The 27,817-nt window shown below is 58.3% G+C and overlaps 1 pseudogene; it reads right to left on the bottom strand.

Moving 5' to 3' along the window:
• Positions 1 to 21,917: 21,917 nt before the first annotated feature.
• Positions 21,918 to 22,019, bottom strand: LOC133761240 (small nucleolar RNA U3; annotated as a pseudogene).
• Positions 22,020 to 27,817: the final 5,798 nt, after the last annotated feature.

Raw genomic sequence — 27,817 nt, forward strand, 5'->3', positions numbered from 1 at the left:
CCCTCTTACTCCACCCCGTCTCCCCAGACAGGAGCAGAAAGCTCACCTGAACAAACAGGCACAGCGTTGGCCTTGGGGTGAGGTGATGTCTGGCTGGCAGAATTAAATACCTCAGGTAATGTGCTAGCCTGTGCCAAGAAAACCAAAAGGCTCACATTGCCACCGTCCCTAAGAAAAGTGCCTGCGGCCTCGCCAGGGTCGCCTGGAGGTGGTCGTGGGGGCGGTGCCCAGGTGTAACGGGCAGCCCTGGGTCCAGCATGCTCCGCCCCCATTCCGCCTCGGAAGTGTGTGCACCTGCTGTGTCTCTTTAAGCTCCAGCACACCGTTCAGAGGGTAACGCCATGGATCAGGTACAGGACAGGTGTGCGTCTCCGTACTGCGCAGGATTCGTCCCCAGTGAGCCGAGCAGCCCCGTCCCGCTGCAGAGCCCTGCTCAGCGCCATCTGAGGATGAGGCTCGGCTTCTTGTACTTAACACTGGCGAAGAGATCTCGCGCTTCTGCACTGGCGAAACGTGAACCGATGGAAAGCAGGGCCCCAAACGCATTGCTTAGAGGAGTCAGAGAGATTCCCCCTGAAGAAGGCCCGAGGAGGCTTGCCTTATAATTAGCCACTGAAAGATTTCCAGTGATATTTCATCAATCTCTGTTTAAGAAAAAAAAAAAACTTTTAAGATTATTTTGACAAGAGAGACTTTTGATGGAGGCTGGGGGAAGAAGCTAAAAGCGTTACTTTAAGATGTAATTATGTGAAATTTCAATTATCACCGCTCCTTTTAAAAGTCTCTCGGTTGGGTAGGCAATTAGCAGACGTGAGAAGGGGCGGGAGGGCTTGCACGCTGTACGGTGATGGGATTCTTTTCCAGGGGACAGAGCCGCGCGGAAGCAGTGGCCTTGGAGTTGGCAAAGTCACACGGGTGTCCCCAGCTGTTGTCTTTTTATTTTTTTAAAAGATTTATTAATTTATTTGAAAGGCAGAGTTACACAGAGAGAGAAGGAGTGACAGAGAGAGAGAGAGAGAGAGAGAGAGAGAGAGAGAGAGAGGTTTGCCATCCGCTGGTTCACTCCGCAATTGGCCTCAACGGCTGGAGCTGGGCTGATCGAAACCAGGAGCCAGGAGCTTCTTCTGGGTCTCCCACATGGGTTCAGGGGCCCAAGGATTTGAGCCATCTTCTACTGCTTTCTCAGGCTCAGCAGAGAGCTGGATCCCCAGCTGCTGTCTCTTCTCCCCATTGCACCTCGCTGCACATCTGGGTGCCCACTCGTGCCTGACCCTCCAGGGACCTTGGGGAGGCTGGGGGTTGTTTGATCTGTCGGGCCAGTTGCCACCCAGTTGTTGTCCTCCTTGGAGCACAGATGTGAGCGAGAGGAGCTGGCATACACACGCCAATTCTTTTCTCCCGGTCATACCAGGGGGAGCCCGGGCACCCCTGGCCCAGCCAGCTGGATGGAGCCCCACCGAGCGTTCGCCGGCCTCGTTGGAGGCCTTTCATTGTGCCCTGCTCCTCTCCTGCTGCCTGGACACGGGATGCCAAATTAATGACTTTTGGCTGTCAATCAAACAGCGTCCTTATTTAAATTTGTCGGAGTTTAGATTCTGACACATCCACCGAGGGCTACGCAAGGAAGCAGCGGCAGAGCCTTGGCCATCAGCGCGTCAGCGGGATGGCGCCATCCTGCTGGCAGCTCGCCCCTGCAGGACCGCAAATGCTGCCCTCCCCCGGAGGACACGGTGCGGGCCCAAAGCCCCCCAGCCGTCACGGTGCTCTGTGGTCTGCCCTTTTGGCACCGAGGGGAGTGGAGGTTCAGAAGGTCAAGGTCAAGGGACTTGCCCAAGGACACTGGGATTTCTGAGATGGAGCCGGATGGAGAGCTTGGCTCCCTGCCCTCTGCAGGGCGGCCAGGGTGGGCGAGGGTCTCAGCATCACTCACGGGTCCCCTGCAGCACCCTCCAGCTCACTCGCGCTCTCCCTCTCTCTCTCTCTCTTCCCCCAAGATTTATTTATGTATTTGAAACGCAGTGGGGAGGGAGAGCTTCCATCCATTGGTTTACTCCCCAAATGGCCACAACAGCCAGGTCTGATCCAAGCTGAAGCCAGGAGCCAGGAGCTCCATCTGGGCCCCCGGTGTGGGTGGCGGGGTTCTGCCGCCTTCCCAGTCATGTTAGCTGGAGCTGGAAGGGAAGTGGAGCAGCCGGGACTTGAACTGGGGCTCTCATATGGGATGCACGCGTTGCAGGCGGCAGCCTAGCTCACGACGCCACCGTGCCGGACCCCGAGCCCCTGTCTCGTGCACTTGTCCAGGCTGCAGCGCGGTGCACGCTCCACCGTGCAGTCTCTCTGTGTGGTCCTGCTGCTGACCACCCTCTAGGTGCCGGCTGTGCTTCTGGATCTGGCCTGAACTCCTTCCTGTAGCTCTGGAGGCAATGCGGGCCTTGCCCCCTCCCTCCACGGCCTCCGTGCTTGCTGTGGCCCCCACCCCACGCCTCTCCCAAGGCTGCTCGAAGCCATTCATGCAAAATTAAAAATCCCCCTGACCCTTTGGTGCCGCTTCCAGGAAGTCTCCCGGGCTCTGCCAGAGACTGTGCTTGTACTGTGTGCTCTCCGAGCACCCTGTAGTTACTTATTTACTGAGCACCTCCTTGGCTCCAGGTGCTGTTGGAGGCGCTGGGATAAAGCAGGGAACAGACAAGTAGAGGTAAGAACAGCAGGCAGGGATGCTAAGGAAAGCAGGCAGGTGGAAGGGGCAGGTGCACAGCAGGTGCACAGCAGGTGCACAGCAGACTCAGGAGTGGCCTCAAGAGACAGCGTGGAGGGAGAGGAGCAGCCGTGGAGACACCGGGCGGGGAGCATTCGAGCATCTATGCAGGAGGAGCATGTGCAAAGGCCCGGGGGCCGCAGCCCACGTGGCGTGTCTGGGGAATGCAGGCAGCTCAGCGAGTCGTGGGTGGGTCAGAAAGAGAGGAGGTCAAGGCCAGAGGGGCCACTGGGCCAGAGCACACAGAGTGGGCGGGAGTTCAGAGCTAAGGGGCCAAGAAGCCCGCAGAGGCCTTTGTCTGCCCGCCTTAGGCACCCCAACTCAGGACGTGCCGGGCTCCATCCTGGCTCCCCTGCCAGCTGAGCCCGCTCTCTGCGTGCTGCGCCATACGCTGTCTGGTTTGATCGCCGTTGCTTCCTTGGGGCTGAGCGCGGTGTTCGTCTCCTGGAGCTACCTGGCGAGCAGATAGGAAATGACCCCCAGCGCAGGCACAGCCCGTGTCCCACAGAGGGGCGGGGGTGCGTGTCCTACACAGCGTGACACCCCACCCCCACCCCAAACACCCAGGGATGCACCAGGCAAGCGAACAGGCAGCAGCTACCCACTTGGGAACAAAACCGGGGTCTTCCCCGAGTGGGGCGTCCCCGTGCACAGGTGCTCTGGGGAGGGGGGTGGGGCTCTGGGTTTCAGGTGCCGCTCTGCGCACCCCATGTGCCCGTGGATTCCACGCGTTTGTTTGCAAGGTCCACGACCTCTCGTCCTCTCCTCGGCGGGGTAATTTGAGCGTGCGTAGGCGCCCGAGACAAAGCGGCCTTTCAGCCGCTAGGGCTTCCCAGGGAGATGGCGGGAAACCTGCCAAGTCGTTTGGGGCCAGTAAATTAGGCCTTGTTTAAAAATGGAGATAAAGCCCAATGCACGAGAGAAACGCGTTCGCAACCTTCCCCGTGCATTGCCCCTGCGAGCCCCCTTCAAGTTCAGCGGCGGCGTTCTCTGGAAACAGGCGTGCGTCCCAGCAGGAGGCTTTTCCTCTCTTGTCCCACATGAAACGCAGGCATGTCGGGCCGTGTGCACGCGCAGATGCGTGGGGGATGGAATGTACCTGCAGAAGGCCGGGCCTGTGTCAGGGCCCTGCTCCCACAGACCCGCTGAGCTGGGCTTCCTCTGGGTGGTCACCCCACCATGGGCACCACCCTCAGGTCCTGTTGTGGAGGCACAGCAGCTCTGCCACGGCCACACGGCGCCCGGCCTGTTGGCTGTGGTCCAGCTCCCACGACGCTGTGCCTCCGCGCTTACCCCGTACCCAGACTGGGAGCGTAGTCTCGGCTCAGACGCGAGTTCTTAGAGACCAACCCCTGGACCGCTGTGGGATTGGATTCTGTTTAGTCGCCAATGTCTGACATCATAAGAATCAACGTCCCCAACAATGGGCGCTTCAAGACGTGGTCCTCCCAAGATGGCCCAGGGATCGGTCTTTCTAAGACTTCGTGTGGGAGCTGTGACAAGACCTAACAGCTGTCTTGCACATTGAGTTGTGCACTGGTTTGTGGGTTGGTTTGTGCAATGTTATTTTTAAAGATTTACTTATTTGTTTGAAAGGCACAGATACAGAGAGGAAGGAGAGAGACAGAGAGGTCTTCCATCCGCTGGTTCACTCCCCAAACAGCCACATCGGCCGGAGCTGTGCTGATCTGAAGCCAGGAGCCAGGAGCTTCTTCTGGGTCTCCTGCACGGGTGCAGGGGCCCAAGGAATTGGGCCATCTTCCACTGCTTTCCCAGGCCCTAGCAGAGAGCTAGATCGGAAGTGGAGCAGCCTTGACTCGAACCGGCACCCATGTGGGACGCACACTGCAGGTACAGGCTTAGCCCACTACGCCACAGCACAGCCCCTTGTGCGCTGGTTTCTGCATTGTTTTGTGTACCGCTTAGTGTTTACCGCGGCCCTGTCCACGGGCTGGGCCCTTCGTCACTTGGGCTGCGATTACTTGCAAAGAACAGAAGCCCAAGGGAAAGTGACTGGCGTGGTCGGGGGTTCTCGTGACAGAGCTTCCCAGGCCAAGTGCACCTGCTGCACAGCCCCTGCCCGCAGTCTCTCCCCTTCCCACGTGAGGATGGCTGTGGCCGGCTGCAGGGTGAGGAGGGTGCTGTCCCCGGGGAACACCGCAGGTCCTCGTTCCCATCCTTGGGGTCAGCACTAACTGTCCAGTCTTTCCAACACAGAAGTTGTGAACTTCAGTCTGTGTGGGTCAGCTGGGCCGCATGCCCAGCCCTGAGCCAGTCGCTGGCACAGAGGTGGGGGAAGGGAGGGGTAGAAGAAAGCCATGAGCCCTGGACCCTGAGCTGGGGCAGCCCAGGGCCCTGCTGGTAAAGGTTTTTTTTTTATTTTTTATTTATTTGAAAGTCAGAGTTACACAGAGAGGGGAGGCAGAGAGACAGAGAGAGAGAGAGAGAGACAGAGAGAGAGAGGTCTTCCATCCGATGGTTCACTCCCCAATTGGCCGCAACGGCTGGAGCTACGCCAATCCGAAGCCAGGAGCCAAGAGTTTTTCTGGGTCTCCCACATGGGTGCAGTGGCCCAAGGACTTGGGCCATCTTCCACTGCTTTCCCAGGCCACAGCAGAGAGCTGGATGGGAAGAGGAGCAGCCGGGACTAGAACCGGTGCCCATATGGGATGCTGGCGCTTCAGGCCAGGGTGCTAACCCACTGTGCCACAGCGCCAGCCCCGGTAAAGGTTTAACAATTGCTTCGGTGATAAACAAGCCAAGAAGCCACCTCCACCTCCCTCCCGCAAGTTGAGCGTTGCCAGCTCCCGTGGGGGTCAAAGCTTCTGCGGTGACGGAGTTTACGTTACCAACGTAGGATGTTTGAGGTTGGGGCCGGGGAGAACACAGCTCTCAGGCCAGTACCGCACAGCACAGCCACACGTCAGCGTCCATTCACAGCGTGGAGGGCAGGATGGTTCCTTGGACTCGGTTCAGAGAAGGGAAAGGAGTGGACGTGGGGATGCTCTGGTGGGCCGAGCCCACAGGTGCCCGGCTCCACCTGCTGCTGTGTTTGGGTTGCTCCTCCATGGCCCGGCTCTCAGCTGCCGCCAGTAGGTCCTCCCTCCGCCTTGTGCAAAGTTGGGAGACTAGAACCCGAGCAACGTGCAGGTTCCAGCCAGGCTCTTGGGCGTGTCCCTAGCGCTTCTGTGTGTTCATCCGTGAGAAGGTTGCAGTAATGACCTGCCCCACCAAGGGCGGCTGGGAAGACTCACTGAGACGCCAGCGGTAGCCACCCGCTGTAGATACTCCCCCATCGTTCCTCCCCCGCGGACTTAGCACCCCAGATGGACACCGCTCAGCCTCCTAGACAAAGCCCCCAGCCTGAAGTCAGACCGGCCTGGCCTCACAGCCAGCCCTGCTAGGTTCCCTGTGTGGCGCTCTAAGTCACTGCCTGTGACGCGGGCATTTCGTAGGGGAGCTCTGGTTCCACCCAGCTCCCTGCTTCTGTGCCTGGGAAAGCGGCAGGTGATGGCCCATGTCCTTTGGGACCCGGCCACCCACACGGGAGACCAGGATGGAGCTCTGGGCTCCTGGCTTTAGCCTCACCCAGCTCCAGCCATTGCAGCCATCTAGGGAGTGAACCAGTGGGTGGAAGATCCCTCTATGTCTCTCCCTCTCCCTATAACTATGGCTTTCAAATAAATAAATAAATCTTTGTTTAAAAGTCCAGCTTTTAAATTCCTGCCTAATGCATGTGGATAGTTCCTCCACCCAGATCCACTGCCCAGTTTTGGTTTCAAAATCCATCTTTCTTTCCGAGGTCCATGGGGCGTCCCTCTGTCTACCCCACCCCATCTGACGTCCAGGGGTTTAAGCCCGATAACGTAGTTACCTGTCCTGGGCCCCTGTGCAGCTCAGAGATGGGCCTGTTGTCTCCCAATCAGAGTGAATCCTGGGACTTCTGCAGAAGCTACTGGAAAGCGACTCCCTGTGCACTGGGCCCGGAGACCTGAGAGGGCGGAGCTGCTGCATCCCTCTTGGCACCACGAGGTGGGAGCCCAGTGAAGTCTGAGCTGAGATGGGGGGGGAGGGGTATAGCTTGAACCTGGATCAAGCCCCTCACTCTTGGATATTTCAGTTGGTCTTTTCCATGTTGTTTAAGAAGATGGGTCTGGGAACTTCCGTAAGTCACAACCAAGAGTTCTATCTCATGTCCCTGGAGGAACAGCCTCAGACATGTTAGACATGTTACAGCCCCTGCCACTGAGCTGGGATGCAGGGGCACTGCTGAGCCCTCACTGAGGCCACACCCAGGGCCCTCCCACCGCCCACCTTGTAGCCCCGAGCCGCTCCATGGGGGCCTCAAGCGTGGTCCCCAGGCTCCCAGCCGGCGGCCCCAGCATGCGCCGTGCAGACTGCGACTCCAGATTGTGTGATCACAACTCCCAGCAGCACGCTGTGTACCTGAGACAGCACCAGAGCCCACGGCCCGCGGCCCTGGATCTCACCCAGGGAAGGAGGTGGGGAACGCTCCCTTCACTGTGAGAGCGCTGGCAGAGAAAGTGAACCTCCCTGCATTGGTTGGGAGGCCCTGGATTGTTTTTCTGTAAGGAGAGAGAAAACGCAGTGCCAGACATCTGGGGTCAGCGCTCTTACAATCGCACCGCAAACTCTGGCAAGCACCCCCAGGATTTTAATAAATGTTATTTTGATTGGATTTAGAAGTTCCGAGAAGACAAAGTGACACATTTTCACAGTTCGCTGTCAAACCAAAGCGTGATTGCCAAACTGTGAAGTCTTTAAAAGGAGCAGCCTCTACGAGCAACTCCGTTTCCGTGCAGGCGTCTCGGGCCCTTTCTGGGGCTCCTGATCTCCCCTGTTGTCAGGCGTTGGCCACGTCACTTCCTGTAGGAGGCCTGGGGCGGGGGGCGGGGGGACAGGCAGTCACAGACTCCCGGGAGTGTTTGGAATCATGCGGCCGTTCAACCCAGGCACTGAGGACGCCTGCTCTCATTTTAAAGCAAACATTTTAGGAAGTAGCACATCTCTGATGTCTGTAGAGGACACGTGGTGACAGAGGCGGAGGGCGGCCCTGGCTCCAGAAGCTGGGAGAGGCACAGGGCCGAGGTGTCCTCCAGACCATCAGAAGAAACGCGTCTCTGCCAGCTCCTGGGTTTAGCCCCAGGGGACCCGTTTTCGGGCTCCTGACGCCCGGTGCCCTTAGACAGCACCGCTGGTGCCCTGCAGCCACCGAGCTCGTGGCGATGCGTCACAGTGGCAGCAAGAAACTCATCCAGACGCAGGCTGTGCAAAGCCTCGGAACCACGGCCGGCCTCACCCTCGGCCGCACGGAACGGCTCCCTCGCGAGTTTGAGGACGGGCAGGTGCTGCAGGCCCCTGCAGTGTCCTGGGGACGCGATTTCAAAAGCCGCTTCCCACCCTGCTGGTGCTGGGTGACACAGCTTGGATCAGAGGATGTGGACCTTGTCGGCTCGTACTGTACTGTGTAGAGAAGAAAAAATAAACCAGCCTTAACGATCATCACAGCCCTGGCACTTTGGAGTGGAAAGAAAAATGCCATAAGTGCGTCTGCCGGAACCTGACGGAAGCCGAGCCGTGCAGCCTTCCTCGCTCGCTCTCCGTAGCCAGGCCCAGAGCTGTGGAACCAGGGATGAGGTTACGTACGGGGTTACCGAGAGGGGCCATCTTCTCCCTGCCTTTGCATGCCTAGCTCCTATTAGTGTCTCCAGGAGTTACGTGTGTGTGTCTAGAAGGCAAGGGATGCCGCGTATTGTGGTTCTGTACACGCAGGGCACAGAAGCCCACACTTGAAATGCCTCCCACATGACCCTTGTCCCCAAGGTCATTTCCATCAAGTCTGGCCAAGAGAAGATGGAAGATCAATAAGGATTTTTTTTTCTCTTTTCCCTTCAAAGATTTCCATTGCATGGCCATACACTGTGAATCTGCCTTCCAAAATGGATAATACTCTAGCAGGAGGTGAGCTAAATGCCCAATTATTTCTGCAAGCCTGCAGCACCACACATAAGGCCTGTGATTGCTTTGGGTCCCTGATCACTCAATAGACTCGCCCGCCATACAGCAGCACAAAGGTGCGCGGCTCCCCCAGGGGAGCGTGCACCGGACCCGGAGTCCGGCCAGCTCAACGTGCCTCCCCCGCCACGCAGTCACTTCCTGTTGCTGTAGCCCGAGACAGGCTCCCTTTGTGAGTCCAGTTACTGTTTATAAGCGCTGGCAGGCAGGGCAGTCCGGGGCTTTCTGGAGCAACTGGGCAAGCTTTGGAGGGGCTCCAGAAGCCCCCGAAGGTCAACGGGTGTGGGAAAGCCCAGTCAGTTCCCGGGGGGACCACGCAGGATGCTCCCAGCCCCTTCTCCTCCTGCCGACACCTCGCACCTGCTCCTCTGCCGAAGTCCACTCTGCAGGCCAGCAGCCCGCAAAGCTGGTCCTTGCTTATTTTTAAAAGATGTATTTATTTAAAAGGCAGAGTTACAGAGAGAGAGGGACAGAGAGAGAGAGAAAGAGAGAGAGAGAGAGAGAGATCTTCCATCTGCTGGTTCACTCCCTAGATGGCTGCAATAGCCAGGACTGGGCCAGACTGAAGCCAGGAGCCAGGAGCTCCATCCCAGTCTCCCACATGGATGGCATGGGCCCAAACACTTGGGCTATCTTCTACTGCTTTCCCAGGTGCATTAGCAGGAAGTTGGACCCCAAATGGAGCAGCCTACCCTAGAGGTGCTGGGGGGAGGGCGTGAGGGGTATTGAATCCGAGTTGTCCACACTGGCACGTGCTAAGTGATCAGTAAACCTTGGCTTGATGTCGTCATCGAGGATTGGGTGAGTGCACTGTTCCGGCATGCCGATACCGGCTCCTGGGCTTTGGGCTGTGGTCCCCCACTGGCTCCGCAGGTGTCCCTTGCACAGCTGTGACAGGGAGAGGCGAGTCCCTGTCCAGTGCCCAGGTCAGCGTCTGGTGCCCAGCAGGCTCTAGCCGTTGCTGGTCTCTGCCGCTCCGCCACCCTGGGTCCTCTCCTGCCCTTGCTCCTGCCACCCCTGCCAGCAGTGTTAATGGAGTGGTGATGTCTGCTTGGCCTCTGGGCACCTGACGTCCCCTCACTGTGTCCTCTCCCTCCTGGACTGTAGGAGACGCCATTCCTCGGCACGCAAGGGCTCTGCCTGCTGCAGGTGCAGCCACAGGGGTGACGTAAGGAGACGAGCGGTTCTGCTCTGGAGCGAGTTGGCAACATCTAGCAACACTCGGGTGCCACTGCTAGGAGCAGGTGCTCCTGGGGTCCAGGAATGCGCTGGCCGGACCTTCCCCAGCCAGTAGTGCCAAGGGTGAGAAAGCCTGGGGGAGATGGGTTGTGGAGACAGGTGGGTCCTCCCCGTCCGTGCTGTGTGTTTCCGTCCAGGTCCGTTGGGGACTGGGCGATCATGGGTGTGGTTTTGGGGAAGGAGTAGGCATCCACTCTGCTTCTCTACCCTTCAACAGCAACCTCAGTGAAAATAACCCGACGGAAGACAGCCCCGGGGAAGGCGTTTTTTTTTAAAGATTCATTTATTTGAAAGGCAGTGTTACAGAGAGGCAGAAGCAGAGAGAGAGAGGTCTTCCATCCACTGGTTCACTCCCCAGATGGCTGCAACAGCCAGAGCTGGGCTGATCTGAAGCCAGAAGCCAGGAGCTTCTTCCGGATCTCCCACGTGGGTGCAGGGGCCCAAGGACTTGGGCCATCTTCTGCTGTTTTCCCAGGCCACAGCAGAGAGCTGGATCAGAAGAGGAGCAGCTGGGAATCGAATAGGCACTCATATGGGATGGTGGCACTGCAGGCGGTGCCTTTACCTGCTACGCCACAGCGCCAGCCCCTAGAGAGGCTTTAAAAGAGGGTGTCCTGTATGGGAGACCCAGGAGAAGCTCCTGGCTCCTGGCTTCGGATCGGTCCAGCTCCAGCCATTGCAACCAATTGGGGATTGAACCAGCGGATGGAAGACCTCTCTCTCTCTCTCTCTCTCTCTCTGCCTCTCCTTCTCTTTCTGTGTAACTTTGACTTTCAAATAAATAAATAAATGTTTAAACATAAGTAAATAAAAGAGGGTGTCATGGGCCCTGGCCGGGGAGCAGAATGCCTGGCTGTGGTCCCACCACTGCACTTACTGATGGGGTGACTTCGGGCGGGGCAGCTTGCCCTTTGGGCTTTAGGGTGCTCATCTGTCATGGGGGGGGGGGGGTAAGATGCTGTCTCATTCCTAAGTATAACGTTCACATAAAACAGTGGCCAGACAGGGTCCTGGGGCAGAATGGGCTGGACTCGCTGGGATTCCGGATGCAGGACATGTGGTCTGGCCCCCAGCTCAGAGGAAATCAGATAAACCGACGTGGGTGAGCCCTTGGGCACCTGTGTCCCTTCAAACACTCGTAATCATGACAATGACGACAGCAGCTGGCCTTGAGAGCTCACCAGACACCAACACGGCTCTGGGCGCGTCTCATCCGTATGACGTCATCTATCACCTGTATGATGTCATCTATCACCTGTGTGATGTCATCTATCACCTGTGTGATGTCATCCACCAACCAGATGCTGTCAGCAGCCCTGTGGTATAGGGGCTGTCGCTTCCCCACCTCACAGAGCAGCCTGTCTGCACATGCGAGAGCCACAGGCAGGCTGATGATGCCAGAGGCCACTCTGGACGGCAGGAGGTGAGGACGCTGCCCCCAGGCTGCCAGAAGGGGGGCCCTTTCCTGCGCACGCCCCGGCCACGCTTTCCTGCTCATCCTGAGCAAGGGGAATCTCAAGGGAGCAGCAGTTTGCTCTGCGGAGAAAGCGAATTCGTGAGCGGCTCCCGCTTAGGAGAGACGCAGAGGAAGGCCAGCTGCATCAGCCTCGCGCTCCAGGGGCGAAGCCGCGTGGTGCTGAAGTTCCGGTGCCTCAGGGGAAGACACGGCCTCAGGTTCTGCGGGCAAAAGGCAGTGCCTGGAGGGGCTGCGCGTGCCTGCCAGGGCGTCCGAGCTGACCCAGGCGCAGGCTGCCTGGAGCCCTGGGCCCTCCCTCACCTCCTCCCCCCCTTGGCAGGCAGCTTTGTGTTCGCTCTGGCTGTCAGGACCCCTCCCCATACGCTGGGTGTGCAGGGGAGAGGGACCCGGAGTGACCTCTGCAGAGCTCAGCAGAAAGCGCCCACGGCTGACGGGCGTGGGATTGGCAGAGTCGCGGTCCACGCCGTCGCGTCCAGAGAACACGGCTGCTTCCCAGCGTCTGGTGGGGCTGAGCCACATGTTTGGTCGGCATTCACTCGCTGCAGTGCCCTGGCAACCCCAATGGGCTGGCAGAATTACCCCATTCCACAGATGAGGACAACTGAGAGCTGGAAATGTCACCTGTCAAGGTCACCCAGTCAGCCGAGGGAGGCCCAGGTGGCTGGTTGCCGGGCTGTGCGCTTCATCAGCACCGTGGGTTCTGAAGCCAAGCCCGGCCTCCAGGGAGCTTCAGGAAGCAGCCACGTCTGAGTTCCACCTCCCAAAGATTCTGGTTAACGCGTGTGGATGGCACCAGGGTTTGTTTTTGGTCTGATTTGGTTTTAAATGATTTGAGAAGCAGAGAGAGAGAGAGAGAGAGAGAGAGAGAGAGAGAGTCTTCCATCTGCTGGTTCACTCCCCAAATGCTCACAGCAGCCAGGGCTGGGCCAAGTCGAAACCAGGGAATTCCATCCGGGTCTCCCCACATGGATGGCAATGACCCAAATCCTTGGCTCCTGGTGTGCACTGGGAGCAGAGCCGGGGCGTGGATCCGGCATTCTCCCATGGGATGTCGGTTACTTTGGTTTTGCTTTTTGAAGCGCTTCAGGCGGTCGTGTGGGGAGCCGGGGCCCAGAACCACCTTCACGTATCGAAGTGCGTGGGTTTGGTGCTGGACAAGGATTCTGTCCGTGGGCTGCTGTTAGAGATCCCGGCGGCACGGGGGCCGGAGCAGCAGGCCCTGGCTCTCCGGCGGCTCGGGAGGCTGGGGGCTGGCACCGGGGCGCCCTCGCCGGGGGTGCCTTGTGGAAGGTCTGAGCCGGAAACCTCAGCCCCTGCCCCCCCGCAGTCCCTGGCCTCGCCTGGTGTGTGGGCTCCACACACTGGGCTGCCTCTGCCTCCCCACCACCGCCTCCTCCCCCAGGGGACCCTGCGTGTCCCCTCCTCTCCTCACAGACTCCACAGGGCCAAGCCTCAACCATCGTGCCCTGGGCTTGGCAAGCCACATCCGCGAAGACCCTAGTCCCAAAGGACGCCCGTTCTGAGGTCCCCAGTGGACGTGGATTTGGGGAGCGCTGGGACCGTCCTGCCGAGCCCCCAGCGGGAACCCGGGTGTCCCTCTGTGCAAGGCGTGGCCGCAGGGCTGGGGGGCCTCTCCTGGGGGCTGAGGCTGGGGACCCTCTCGGATGGGGCTTGCCTTGTTCCTTTCACCCGTTCATCCCCGGCCACTTGCCCTATGCGGCCACCACCACTTGTCCCCACCTTAACAGCAGCGCCCTCTCCGCAGCTCTCCCTGCCCCCCAGCCCACCCTCAGCCAGTGGCCTGTGGCTCAGGGGCTGTCCGCAGTGGCCATTCCTCAGCACTCGTGGGACCCGCTGGCCAGGGCTGGCTTCTCCCACACGTGGGCTGCAGCCGCCCTGCAGGTGCCCCGGTCCCCGAGACACCCCTCTGCCGCCCTTCCCTTTCCAGCAGGTGTCGCTCTGGGGCTCCCCTCGCCTGGGAGGCCGGTCAAACTCCACCCCCATTCCAGGAGCCCCAAAGGCCTGGGCACTCTCTCAGGGCCGTGACTCCCTGCTAGGGCCCGGCAGACTTCCCCTGGCGGCTTCTCATTTGAACCCGGAGCGGGGCAAGGGAAGCCGGAAGTCTCCCCGTGGCCATTCCCCAGCCACTTCCCAAACTGGAAACGAAACGACCAGCAGCAAAAACGCGGTGCATCAGGCCAGCCAGCTTAATGGCTTCTGAAACATTAAAAATTAACACTGGCTGTCAACACTTTTAGAGGTCAAGTGTCCCTTTGGAGCCCAGTGTCTGGAAATGGCCCCCACAGGGGACATTGGGGGCCAGAGCCATGGGCCTGCTTGGGGTGGGATCGATGCCCTGTGGGGTCGAACTGGGCTTGGAGAGTTCAGGCAAGAGGCCAAGTAGCTCCTCCCTCGCTCAGGTCTCGGCCTGGGCCCTGGTCTCTCAGCTGTTTGCAGATTTCAGCTGCGGTCTTGCAGCCTCCACTGTTCGGCCCCTCCTAATTCCAGGAGCAGACAGGGGTAGACCTGCAGATGGACCGGCCTGACGCTCAAACTCGGCTCCTTTGGTTTTGCTTTGTAGTCATCTGGAGCATAGATATGAGACCCGTGTTCCCCCCAAGGCCTGCTGCCGTCATCGGGGCTGCCCCTCTCCAGCCACCAGCCTTGAATCCTGCTGACCCCTGGAGTCTGCCAGTGCTTGCTCCCCACTGCCCCTTCCCTGCGACTCGTGGGTGCCCCTGGGTCCCGTGTAGAGTGGGCACTGCAGACGCTGTGTGACCGGGAAACGCACAGCAGGTGCGTGGGGCCTGCCCCGCACTGTCTTAGGAGGCCCGATCTGCTGCTCAGCCAACACAGAAACAGCCCCAGTGTCTCAGACAGCGCAGCTCAGTCTGGTCTCTGTGTCCACTGCTGCATAAGGAAGGGTGGCCACGTGGGCCGCCCCGGTTGTGGCTGCCAGCGTTGTGCTCGCTGCCTGGGGCCGGCTGGGATCCCTGGCAGGTGGACTCGGCCTCCGTTCTGTTCCCACGGGGAGAGCCCACTCTGGTGCCTCGGAGGCCTCTGGTGTGCCCAGGCCTTCTCCTGTGTGCAGGTGCACAGGGCAAGGGGGCAGAGAGCCGTGGTGCAGGGCAGTAGACGCCTGGGTCCCAAGTTGCAGCCGTTGGCAGAGATCTGCTCGCCTTAGTTTCTCCACCAGGCTCGCAGTGTCCCTCCCTGGGGAACTTGTCACTTCCTGTCTTGGTCCTCTCTAGAAGTGTCCAGCCAGTGCTTTGCCAACCTCTTTGCAAGAAGCCAGAGGGTTACGATGTGGGAGGGACCGGACCCACCCTTGCCTTGCAAAGCTCAGCCCAGACAGGAAGCTTGCAACCGTGCACCGACCACTCTTACTTGACAGTCCACCTGCCCCTGGGCCTTTGCACAGCCTGTTTGCTCTTGGCTGCATTTGCTGTCACTCTCTGTCCCTCGCCTCTACCGTGTGGACTCCTGTGCTGGTTTCTGGTCTTAGGTCCAATGTCCCTCTGTTTGAAAGGGCGACAGTGCTCCCAGGAGCCCAGCTACGTATGCCATCACCAGTGCCTTCCAGGGAACATCTCAGCAGGAAGCTGGATCAAGAGCAGAGCCAGAACTTGAACCCAGGAACTCGAATGCAGGGCGTGGGTGTCCCGAGCAGTCCTTTAACCACTCTGCCGAAGGCCCGCGCTGTTTATAGTGGCCCTGGTGGTGGCAGCCCCAGGCTGGAAACAGCCCCAGTGTCCCTCACCAGCTGAGGGGGTAAACTGTGCCCCCTACACCGAGCTGGCACTCAGCGAGAAAACGGGAATGGATTCTTGAAACACGGAGCAGCGTGGGTGAGTCCCAAAGGCAAGAAGCAGCTCTGGGGTCGCTGGCGTGGCATTCACAGGGAGACTGGTCAGTGAGCCCAGGCCCATGGTGGCCGGGGGTGGTATGGGGCACAGATGGGACCGAACAGGACAGCACCCGGCAGTGTTTGGGTGACTGTGGTTCATGTCGCACAAACCTCGGCAGGTGTTAAAATTCCTGGACGTGGCGTCTCAGAGAAGCCAGCGTGGCTATTTAAAAAGTCAGTTCTGGTGGGAGGAAGAGGTGTGGGCGTGGCCCGGAGGGTGGCGCTAGCTCGCTCGCGATCTTGGCTTTGCCTTCCAGCACGTTCTGTCTGCAGGGTCCCTCAGGGTTTCTGTCTCCATCGGCGTCTGTGGTGGGGGCCGTCCCACACATTGTGGGGCGTTTCCAGCCTGGCTGGCCTCTACCCTCTGGATGCCAGTAGCATCCTCCGTCTACACAGACATCTCTAGCCATTGCTGTGGGTCCACGGGGCACACAGTGTGGCCGGGTGAGACTCGCTGGCGACTCTGAGTGTGTTGGTGACTTCCAGTTGGAGAAATTCGATTTGGCAATTTTCTCTCTGGGAGACCCCGTTTCTTTCCCTCTGTTCCCATTCCCTGCAGCAGCTGCCTGAGGACAGGTCCCCCGGAATAGGGGAGCTGGATTCTGTAGTGGGTTTCCAACCCTAGCGCCTGGGGCAGCTGCCCCACAGTCTCCCGCTCTCTCCACACCTTGCCACCCCAGCTTGCCCCATACCCATGACTCAGAGGAGGAAAACTGAGTCCCAGGTAGGCCTGGTTCCCCGGGGGATTGGGCATTGAGTTTCCATTTGCCTGACATTGTATGTAAGCTGTAGGTATTTCACTGGGTTCACTTTAAAGCCCAGAGAAGCCATTCTACTATTTAAATATGGAAGAGGTAACGTATTTTAATAATCATACCCCAGGGCATAGTTTTTCTCGTTGCATGAAAAAATAATGGACAAAACAGCCCGTAGCCAATTGCAAGATTATGTAGACGTCGTAAAGAACAATGCAAGCCGCATGCCTTGCGTGGCGTGAGGCCACCTCTGTGGCGGTCTTGGCTTTCCTGCTTCCCACGCTCCCCGGCCCAGGAGAGCAGTTCCAGTCTTGATTTCACGAGGGCTTAGGAGGCTGGGCTGGGGGAGTGTTCTGTGAGCAGTGCAGTTTGCGAGAGCGTCTTCAGATCTGGAGATGAGAAGTCACTCGGGGACCCAGGGTCTCCGACTCGGACTTTGCAGACCCTGGGCTGGGGAGCGAGAGACGGGACAGGCAGGTTGACTGTGTGGACTCTGTGCCTCGCTTGAAGGCTGCAGCGTCCTCTCTCGTGGACAGAACTGTTGCCGGTGGCGTCAGATCTCATGCGTTGTCTGTTAGAAGCTGTCAGCCGGGCTCTGCGTGACCCCTCTGCTGAGCCAGAAGTGCTGCAATGCGTTAAGACTGACAAGAACAAATTGGCAGTCCGGGTATCCGCAAAGACGTCCATGGGAAGTTTGTAGTATGGAAAAACTATGCATGGAGTTCAAACATTTTTTGAGCTCAATTTAACTTCGTTTAAAAAGATGTATTTATTTGAAAGGCAGATTTACAGAGAGGCAGAGAGAGGTCTTCCATCGACTGGTTCACTCCCCAGATGGCTGCAACTGCTGGAGCTGAGCCGAGCCGAAGCCAGGAGCCAGGTGCTTCTTCCGGGTCTCCCACGCGGGTGCAGGGGCCCAAGGACTTGGGCCATCCTCCACTGCTTTCTCAGGCTACAGCAGAGAGCTGGATCAGAAGTGGAGTGGTCAGGGCTCAAACCGGCACCCATAGGGGATGCCAGCACTGCAGGTGGTGGTTTTACCCACTAAGCCACAGCGTTGGTCCCTTAATCTTTAAAAAGTTATTGAATTTGGGGGGGAGAGGGAGAGAGAGGGAGAGAGAGAGAGAGAGCACTCCTATCTACTGCTTTACTCTCCAAATGCCTACAGCAGCCAGGACTGGGCTGGACTGATGCTGGGCACTGCACCTGTGTCTTGTTCAGTCTTCTCAAGTCTCTCCAGAGGGTCGGCACTGTTAGCGTTGTCTCTTTAGCTGCTAAGGAAGCCAAAGCCCAGAGAGGTTTAGTGACTTTCTCAGGTCACACAGCAAGTAAGTGACATACATTACTGTGTATGTGTGGTGTGTATGGTTGAGCAGGCCATCAGGTTTGGTGAGACATCCACAACTATATAACCTCATACCAAATGCGTATTTAAAAATTACAAGGAAGCCAGCGCCGTGGCTCACTTGGCTAATCCTCAGCCTTGTGGCGCCGGCACACCGGGTTCTAGTCCCGGTCGGGCCCCAGATTCTGTCCCAGTTGCCCCTCTTCCAGGCCAGCTCTCTGCTGTGGCCAGGGAGTGCAATGGAGGATGGCCCAAGTGCTTGGGCCCTGCACCCCATGGGAGACCAGGAGAAGCACCTGGCTCCTGCCATCGGATCAGCGTGGTGCGCTGGCCGCAGCGCGCCGGCCGCGGTGGCCATTGGAGGGTGAACCAACGGCAAAGGAAGACCTTTCTTTCTGTCTCTCTCTCTCTCTCACTATCCACTCTGCCTGTCAAAAAAAAAAAAAATACAAGGAAACCAAATATGTACACACTGCATTATAATGGTAGAGAAGTAACACATGCTCACTTTAGAAAAAATAAAGATTGGGGCTGGTGTTGTGGCATAGCTGGTAATACCTCCACCTGCAGTGCTGGCATCCCATATGGGCCCCCACTTCGAGTCCCAGCTGCTCCACTTCTGATCCAATGCACTTGGGAAAGCAGTGGAAGATGGCCCAGGTACTTGGGTCCCTGCACCCATGTGAGAGACCTAGTAAAAGCCCCTGGCTCCTAGCTTTGGATTGGTCCAGTTCCAGCCATTGTGGCCATTTGGGGAGTGAACTGCAAATGGAAGATTTGTCTTTTTGTCTCTCCCTCTCTCCTTCTGTAACTGCCTTTCAAATAAATAAATCAATCTTAAAATTTTTTTACTTATTTATTTGAAAGGCAGAATGAGAGAGAGAGAGAAAGAGAGAGAGGGAGAAAGATCAACTTCCATATGCTGGTTCATTTCCCAGGTGGCCACAACAGCCAAAACTAGACCAGCATTCAAAGTAGACGCCTTCCCTCCCATGTGGCCTGTCTCCGTTTTCAATATCCTTTGAGAAAAATCACGATGAACATGGAGACTCTGAGCTCTGCCACGTTTAAGTAGATGTGCTGCTCACCAGAGTGTTCATACAACCAAGAGCCACCTGCTCGTTTGTCTGGAAGGCGTCTTAGTGACCCCCACAGCGCCTGGTGCACTTCCGGGGATGACTCCGCCTGCACCCCTCTGTTGGGAGGCCTCTGGGCCTGTGGCTCCTCCGGGTCAGAAACAATGGTTTCGGCACCCAAGAGAGAACAGAAGCAGCCCAGACTCTCCCGAGTGCTGCCCGCCCGTGTGCAGCCAGAGAGGGCTGGAGGTGCAGGAAACCCAGCCACCAAGGTCGCTTTCGCAAACCTGGATACCTCAAAGTCGGAGGAAATCGCTAGGGCTCAGTCAACACACCCTCAACCCTGAGCATCCTGAAGATCAATTGCCAGAGGGTTTTTTGTTTTGGTTTGGTTTATTTGTTTAAGATTCAATATTATTTATTTGAAAGAGAGAGAGGGAGAGACAGAAAGAAATCTTCCATCTGCTGCTTTACTCCCCAAGTGGCTACAAAGGCCAGGGCTGGGCCAGGCTGAAGCCAGGAGCCAGGAGCTTCTTCCAGGTCTCCCATGTGGGTACAGGGGCCCAAGCACTTGGGCCATCTTCTGCTGCTTTCCCAGGACATTAGCAGGGAGCTGGATCGGAAGTGTAACAGCTGGGACTCGAACCGGTGCTGGTACCGGATGCCAGGACTGCAGGCGGCAACTCAACCTGCTGAGCCACAACACCAGTCCGACTGTCTGTCTGTCAAATGACCACATTGGGCATCACAGTTGGAGCTCACGTACCACCTGGTGATCCCTCATCTCTGTTGCAACTTGCCGAGTGTGGCCGCATGGGCCCTGGGAAGGGAGCTGCTGTGGAGGGTGGAGTGGGGTTTAAACTAGCATTTCCCTGGCATTGCTGGCGGGAAGTCCTCCTCCCCTTGCTGTACCCTGGGCGAGGAGAGTTGGCGCAGGCGAGCGCCTTGTCCGTCTGCGATGATGCCTGGGGACAATTTCCGTCTACCCTGTCCTCAAGCAGGGACCAGAGGGATGGCGTGGAGCAAGTGAGAGACCAGCCACTTTCTCTAACCCCTCCCACCCACCAGACTCAGGGCTTCTGCAGTGGGTCCCGGAGGGCAGAGTTCATCCCTGCCCCCCAACCCTGGAACCCCGAGGCGGGGACACCTGGTACCACCCTGAACTCTGCAGAAGCATCCCTGAGATGCACGGAACATTTGCTTGGATTCTTTTTTTCCCAAAATTTCGACTGGGATGTTTTTCTTTTTCTAAGAGGATCATTACGGAGTCTGAAATGAACCAGTTGAGCTCTGACATTCGAAGAAAAGTGAAACCATCACGTAGCTCGTGAGTGCAGGGAAGGCCGGCGGAGGTGCCTTGGTCTGCTCTGATGAAATGGATTTGGGGGCTGCTTAAGAGCCCCCCTACTCACTCTTTCAACTCCTGTATGGGAGGGAGGGCTGGCTGGATGTGGGGGACCCCGTAATGGCAATGGACAGAGTCCCCCCAAGAAGGAACACCTTCGGGCCTCTGGTTTCCCCACCCTTGCCCTCTTTTGTTTCCAGCCGGTCCCTAGAGCCCAGGCCCCGTCCGTGCCTATGCAAGGTCACACAGGGCCGTCACCAGGCCACAGAGGACGGCCAGCGTCGGGCTTGGGAGACCCAGAGCAGAGCCCGCGCCGCAGCGCAGGACAACTGTGCCTTTGCGAGGACTCACCCCAGCCGTGTCATTCTGATCCCGATCCGAATCTACGACAAGTGTTCTCCACCTGCCACTACTGGAGGCAGCCCGGGAAGGCGCTGAGGGATTTGAACCCAATGTGCTGTCGTTTAAAATTGCCATTTCTAAGTCGTCTCTCGTCGTCACTCTTCGCGACGGTTCACTCGGTGCCTCAGGTTTTTCTCCTTCTTCCTCCCGCTGCTCTCGGTCTCTGCGCCATGGACCAGGGACAGCAGAAAGTCCCTGGAAAATGGACCTCACAGGGCAGTCTGGGTGCCCACAGTCTAGATATCTTTGCATGCTTTTTTTTCCCACAATGCACATTTCCCCGTGAACTGTTAGAAGATCGCTTGTTTTTACTTGCTGGTGTATCTACTCCTGCCTCCCATACCTACCCACCTGCCCACTGGTCCATGCATCCAGAAAGTGTCTTCTAGAAGTCTCTGTACCAGGCCATACACACTTCAGTGGCGTCCAGGTCGGGGCGATTTTACCCCTGGGGAGGTCAGGAAAAGAATCAGAAGACATTTTTGGTGGTCAGAACTGGAAATGAAGGCTGCTCCCGGGCCCCGACGTGGGTGGCCAGGGAGCCTGCTGCCCCTCCCCCACCACCCAAGACAGTGCCTCCCCCCAGCCCACCCCCAGAGAATGGCCCAGCCCGGAGGTTGCTGTGCCCAGGCTGGGAGAGCCTGCCGACCTGGAGATGAGTCTCTAGGTTCCTGGCCACAGGAAGTTTTGTGGGGGAAACATAAACAGGGCAGTCGTACAAGGGCAAGGGGCAGGTGTTTGTGGTCATTCTTGGAGACGGGTCCAGTCCAAGTGCATTCATGACGCCACGACATGTATTCCTAGGGAAGCCCAGGAGTCATTGCTACAGGAAGGCAGAGCTGGGCTGAACACAGGGCTGCAGCTCGTATGGGGGTGAAGGCCCTGAGGCCGAGGCGGCAGGTTCAGGCACCTGCGGGTGCAGGCGCCGTGGCCAGAGCCGTGACAAGAGAGCTGGCAGTGCTCCCAGGAGAGTTCAAAGACCGTGTCAGAGGGAGGAGCAGCTGTGCCAGGTGGCGGCCACCGAGCCCCCGTCCCTGGACGGATGTAGGTGTGGTGTGGCCGGATCCTCCTAATTTTTCCATAAAAGCAAGAAGCCTACACTGTACGGGATTTAAGTGTTAGCAACTCGTTGTGCAAAATTCATCTAGAAAGTGAATAAAAACCCCTGCTCAGACCAACACCCCGTGGCCTCGGGCTGCGTTCGGCTGCGCAGGCCCAAGCTTCCCCTTTGGTGAAGTTCCCAGGAGCACTCTGCGTGCCGGCTCTGCTCACGCCAGCATGCGTGCTCGCCGGCCCACCTGTGAAAGGGCTGGAGGGCTGGCCCTTCCTCTCCAGGTGAGCCAGCCCTGCCCCGCCACGCCCTGCCCGGACTACCTGTCTCAGCAGATGCGGGGTGGAGCCCAAGAATTTCCTAGGTGCCCCCACTGCTGGCCTGGGGCCACACTTGGAGAACACACGCCCAGGCTCCGAGAGACTTAAATGCACCTGCTCCATCCTCCCCGTGGAGGAAGCAGTTTGGGAGGCCAATGAAGGAATTAGGGAGCCCCTCCTGGACCCTGGTCTGATGGAGCCATCGGCAGACCCCCTGCCAGGCCCTCCCTGCACGGAGTTAGATTGTAGCTAGCTGCACAGGCACTTCCCTAGTAGCGAGCTATAGAAATGATCCCTGGAAGTATAGTCTTAATTCTCTAGTCCAATAAAGCGAATTTATATGTCCACCAGCTCCTCCGGGTTTTTAATTATTCTTCTCGTCCTTTGATAACGTAGCGAGTCTGGATGAGCGTACCAGTAGTCGGAGTGAATTAGCGAAATCCCTCTCCATGGGTTTGTGTTTGTTTGAGCTTAGCAAGGGTGGTTTAATTCACCAGGCAGCAGCAGCGCCTTCCCCAGCCAGCGCTCCCGAGAGGCGCCCCGACGCGCAGCCCAAGCTGCGGCCACAGACACGGACGAGGCCCTTCGCTTCTCGGCTGACGCGGGGACAGGGGCATGTTGGTGGCTCCACTGCAGAGCTGGCGTCCCAAGGAGAAAGCTTCCTGCATTTACCAAGGAAGTTAGCTTTGTGTGCAGTCCCAGGGGCTGGGGGCTCGGGGGTTGCGGGGAGCTGCTTGCCAGGCGGGCAGAGCTCGGAGCTCTCGAGACACCGGCGACGGTCACCCAGGAGGGAGTGCTGGCAAGCCAGCAGCTGAATCTGTCGCGTTCCTTCCTCAAAGCGCTGCGGAGCCATGAGTGCGCCTCTCACCATTTTACAGGCAAGGAAACTGAGGCCAGGTCCCTCTGGTTGGCGGGATGACCCTGGTCAGTGAAGAGCAAAACCAGCCCCCCCCACCCCCCACGCCGGTCCAGCCGTGTCAAAGCCTCAGCAGCACCCCTGGGGGCCGGGTCCAAATGCAGATTGCCGGGCCCCACCCCAGTGCTTCCGGCTGATGTCTGAGCACTTGCTGCAGGTCCCCCGGGGATGGGTACACGCCCTGTCCCGCCCTGCCTGTCCCACAGAGGTGCCGGTGGCCACCTGCACCCCACTGGGGGCTGCAGCTGCAGAGGCCAGCTCTCCAGAAGGCACGGTGCACCAGGTCCCCACGCCGAGACCGGGGCTCGTGGGCATGGGCTGGACCCGAGTGAAGCTCCTTGAGACAGGGCCCAGGTCTCCTTGGCTCCAGGTGCTGCAGCCCCCAAGGCCCCAGAGCACAGCCGGGTAGGAATCTGGTGAATGAACGAACGCTGCCAGCCCCCAGATGAACCCGAGCCGGAGCTGAGTCACTGCCCCGGGGGAGGCTCACTCCTGCGATGTGAAGAGTCGGTCTGAGACGGAGGCTGGTGGCGATGAGACCAGGAGCACCCCTTGCCTGGCACTGGGCTGCCTCAGACCCCGGTAGAGCCTGCTCCGTCTCTGCCCTGGTGGCCAAGGACAAGCCTCTCAGGACATGTCATCACCCAGCGCCAGGAGCACTACCCCGTATTGATGGCGAGGAAGACAGCAGCCAGTACCCTAAGGGAAGCGAGCTCACCTACAGGGTGACTGTCCCTGCGTGACTGGGTGGGGGTCCTGGGGGGAGCTGGGGGAGCTGAAGCCATTGTCAAGAGTGGGGTTACAGAGGGCTGGTGTTGCAGCGTAGCAGGTCAAGCCTCTGCCTTCAAATCCAGCATCCCTGGGACTCCAGCATCCCTTGTGGGCCCCGGTTCGAGTCCCAGCTGCTCCACATCTGATGCAGCTCCCTGCTAAGGTGCCTGGGAAAGCAGTGGAAGATGGTGCAAGTGCTTGGGCTCCCGCACCATGTGGGAGAGCCGGAGGAAGCTCAGGGCTCCTGACTTCAGATCAGCCCAGCCCAGCCCTTGCGGCCATTTGGGGAGTGCACCAGTGGATGGAAGACCTCTCTTTCTCTGTCTCTTCCTCTCTCTCTCTCTCTCAACTCTCCCTTCAAATAAGTAAAAAAAAAAAAAAAAAAAAAAACACTTTTTTTTTTTTTTTTTTAAAGAATGAGTCACAGCACGATAAAAACCTGCCAGGGACCTGTGTGTGGCCTGGTGCTTCAGACACCTGAGTGCCACACCCAGTGCCTGGGTTCCAAGCCCAGCCTGGGAGCAGCGGTAACAGCTCAAGTGATTGGGTCCCTGCCACCCACGTGGAGTTCCGAGCGCGGGGCTTGGACACCGGCTTTGGGCCATTTGAGAGTGCATGAGCTCCCGTCTCTCTCTCAAATAAAAACAAATACCATAAACCCAGTGCACCATGCCCAAGTGTTTAGAATTCTCTGTTCCTTGAAGATCGTGGCGAGGGCGACCTGAGGTATCACCGCGGAGCACCTAGTCCAGGGCGCACACCCCGTTATCCTCGCCAAATGGAAGTAAAGGGTGCAGATAGCACTCAGAGCCTCGCCCTGGACTGGATACATCAGCCTAGGGTGAAGTTGCCGCTTTTAGCCCCATGGGCCCCAGCGCAGGACGATTTGCAAATGAGTCAGGTCCTGGCATCTGGGGAGATGGCTGCCTCCTTTGTTGCCGGGGAAATCATTGCAAAATGGAAAAGCCCGGAGCCCAGCCCCCAGCCTCAGGACAACATGCATTCTTTAAAAAAAAGAGAGAGAAAATAGCACAAAAGACGTCCAAACAACGGGACAAACGACAACGCAAAACCGGATCCGTTACTGCACACCAGGAAGGTTTGCCCGCACTGAAGGGATGAAAGGGCATCATAATTTTGTTTTCAAATGTGTTTAAGAACCTGTTATTAAAACGGAATTAAACCCAAGTCCCAGGGCAACGGCTCTGCAGCTCTGAGACTGCTGGAGATAATCTGGATAATGCGATTAGCGCCCGCTTGGTGGGGCTGGCAGGGGAAGGGAAGGAGCCGGCCGGAGCCAGCGCCACCCGGTCACTGCCCGCCCGCAGCCGTCCACCCCCGGCCTCCTTGGGGAGGCCTCGGGGGCCTCAGCGGCCAGGCCAAGAGTGACACTGCTGGCCCTCCGCGCTCTGCTTTCTCATTCCCGGGCTGCAAGGCAGGCGCTGCTGCAGGCCCAATGTCACACAGCAGCGAGCAAACCGGGCTGGGACTCAGACCCCCGTATGGTGCATGGTGCATGGTGCATGGGCAGCCGTGGGTGATGCGTCCTCAGAGACAGAAGCCTCAGATCCGCTGGGAAACTTGTGCTGAGTGGGTGACCCCACCCCCAGGCTGCAGCCCCGCTGCCCAGCCCTGGGGTCGCTGCTTAAGGAGTCCCGCTCGCCTCCATGGGGCTGCGTTTTGCCGCTTGCCTTCCTACGAATCCAGACTGCACTGTCCCCGTCCCGCTCCCTCCCAGGCCCCGTGCACAGCAGGCAGGTGGCAGCCACATCCTCCCACGTGGCACTGAGAAGTCGAGCGATCCCTCAGCCCACAGGAAGCCCACAGAGGCAGGGACCCCCGAGCAGGGGAGCGGTGCTGTGGTTAATAGCAGGGGCAGGCAGACTTCCGGACAGGGCCACGCGGCAAGCATCGCGGGCTCTGGGGCCCCAGGACCACTCAACCTCTGCCATGGTGATAGGAAAGCAGCTGCGGACCAGATGTAAATGAGTGGAATTATCTGTTTGCCAATAAAACTTTATTTATAAAAACAGAATCAGAGTCCCAGTTCGAGGTTTGGCTGCTCCTCTTCCCATCCAACTCCCTGCTAATGCACCTGGAAGAGCAGCAGCAGGTGGCCCAAGTGCTTGGGCGCCTGCACCCAGGTGGGAGACCTGGATGGAGTTCCAGGCTCCTGGCTTCAGCCTGGCCCAGCCCTGGTGGTAGGGACCATGTGGGGAGTGAATCAGCAGATGGAAGATCTCTCTCTCTCTCTCCACCTCCCTCTCCCCCTCCCTCTCCTTCTCCTTATCCCTCCCTTTCTTCCTTGCTCTCTGTTGCTCTGCCTTTCTAATATAATAAAATAAAATAAAATAAAATAAAAATAAATAAATCTTACAGTCAGAAACCGCAGCAGGCAGTGAGGCCAAAGCCGACTGATGCTGGTTCAGGGTGTGGCCTCCGTGGCCTGGGTGGAATCGTGGAAGCCCCCCGCATCTCACTCCGCCTAGAAAGTGGGTCTGTGCTCATGCCCAGCTGGTGTGTGGGGTCTGGGGGTGCCCTCAGCTGGGAAGCAGAGAAGGAAAGACCCATGGGGAGAAGAGGGCTCCGTCAGCTCCATCAACCCTTCTCCCACCCACCCCACCCACCCCCGGGGCCAGGCCTGGGCTCGAGGCCTGAAAGGATCCAGACAGTAGCCATCTCCCCCGGGGCCGTGGCCCTGCACTAGGCCTCCGCTCTGGGCTCAGGGCCAAAGGCGGCTGCTGGGGCCATCTGCGAAGTCAGCTCAATGGGCTTCTGACCCCACAGGCTCACTGGCCAGCCCGAGGAAGGGGGCGGGACACAGCTTTGACACCTGTCACTCCACCTGTTGTCTCCAGCCAAAGAGGGGGCAGACTCGGAGTTAGCACAGCCTCTCCCAGGCACAGCGCACGGGATCTCCTCTCAAACCAGGAGTGGCCTCGTTCTGAAGCCGTGGGAGCCCCCAGCGCCGCGTCTTGGTCGTGACCGTCTTCACCTCTCCCACCGACTCTGGTCTCCCGTGGTTTCCTGCTGTTAGTGCGGTGTGTGTGTGTGTGCCCGTGGGTGACTGTGCATGTAGAGGCGTGTGTGAGTGTGAGTGGCTGAGTGTTGGGGAGAGGGGGCAGGGAGTCCCCAGGAAGACCAGCAGCCTCTCTCTTAACCTTTCCGTCTCCCTACAGATGCTACTGTGCACCTGCTAGCGGTTGTGCACTGCACATGGCAGGTGTTTTCCGTGCAGTATCGCTGGCATAGTCACCCCTTGACATCTCTGGGGAATTGGTCCTGTCACCTGCTGTAGCCACCGACATCTGAGGACGCTCCAGTCCTGTACATAAAAGGCGTAATATTGCACAGAGCCTGCACACGTCCTCCTGGGCACATTACCCCTTCTCTGGATTCGTTGTCACACCTACTGCAATGCGATTGCTATGTAGGTCCTTGTGCTACTGTATAGTGTAGGGAATAGTAGCAAAAATAGCATGTTCAATACACATGCAAGTTTTTAAATAGTTGTGCCGGATGTGGGTCGGTTGAATCCCCCACAGATACAGAGAGCTGACTGCACATGCGTGCACACACAGACACATGCACACACACGCGCGCACACACGCACGCACACTAAATGCTTCTGAGATGCTCTGCTTCCTGCTGGCAAGTGACCCAGCGGCTGCAGAGCTGAGGGGACCTTGGTTGTCCAAGACCACACAGGCAAGAGATGGAAGAGCCGGAACCGAGCGCAGGCCCCCTCTGCACGGAAGCGTTTGCTGTCTCCGACATCTCTTCTTGAATCCAGAGCCAGCGTTCGGAGCTGTTTTTCCAATATGTGTTTCCAGCACAGTCTGGTTTTCTCTGTGAGGAGGATACCAGGATGCCCGGATTGGATGTGCAAAGTGCGTGGCGAGTCCTCAGGGAGTTAAGGACAGGATGGACTTCTGGTTCACAGCTGTGTGACTCGTAACAGCCAGTAAAAGGCAGAAGCAGCCCAGCATCCATCAACAAAAGAACAGATGTGGTCCAGCTACGCCGTGAAACACTGTTCAGCCTGGAAAAGGCAGACGAGCCTGACCCCTGCGTCCGGTGGGGAGGTTACGTGGAGTCACCAAGGCTGTGGGGCCCCACTTCACAAGGTGCCAGAGTCGTCAGAGTCACGGGGCCAGAGAGGAGATGGGGTTGCCGGGGCAACCGTCTTGCTGTCAGACAGACCAGCCTTTTGCTCCAGTGAGAACCAGCGATTCTTCTGCCTATGGATGCAGAATTCTCTGGCAGGCTTGTTAACTACCAGTCACTATGACAAGGCCAAGGCAGATTGCTGATCCCGCCCCCGACCTGCACTGGTCTGGCTCTCAGGCTCCCCTGGTGACTCGGGCACACACGGCTGGCGTGGGCAGCCACCGGCACGGACCATCCCTCTGCCCAGCGCTG

The sequence above is a fragment of the Lepus europaeus genome, chromosome 5 (genome assembly GCF_033115175.1).
Source record: "Lepus europaeus isolate LE1 chromosome 5, mLepTim1.pri, whole genome shotgun sequence".
Classification (NCBI taxonomy): Eukaryota; Metazoa; Chordata; class Mammalia; order Lagomorpha; family Leporidae; genus Lepus; species Lepus europaeus.